Raw genomic sequence first — 202 nt, forward strand, 5'->3', positions numbered from 1 at the left:
ATAACGCCGCCCAAATGTTCACGCAAAGAAAGAAGGTGAAACTTTTATTCTCTCTGTAGTATTGTTGCGGCCGTCATGTCGTGAAGGCGCTGTGTTTCATTGTGAAAGTGTAACTACTTTGGCCTTTCAAAAGAGGACGATATCTGCTTCGTCATGCCTGGAGCTGATCCGTGTTGGTCGCTGAGGAAATACAACAACTTTG

The 202-nt window shown here is 45.0% G+C and overlaps 1 protein-coding gene across 1 annotated transcript in view; it reads left to right on the forward strand.

Moving 5' to 3' along the window:
* The window catches only part of LOC107569258 (presequence protease, mitochondrial-like), a 19,040-nt gene that overhangs the window by 14,983 nt on the left and 3,855 nt on the right, over positions 1–202 (forward strand). The gene's annotated exons all lie outside the window — the stretch shown is intronic.

This window comes from Sinocyclocheilus grahami, unplaced genomic scaffold (assembly GCF_001515645.1).
Source record: "Sinocyclocheilus grahami isolate Dianchi unplaced genomic scaffold, SAMN03320097.WGS_v1.1 scaffold1328.1, whole genome shotgun sequence".
In the NCBI taxonomy this organism is placed as follows: Eukaryota; Metazoa; Chordata; class Actinopteri; order Cypriniformes; family Cyprinidae; genus Sinocyclocheilus; species Sinocyclocheilus grahami.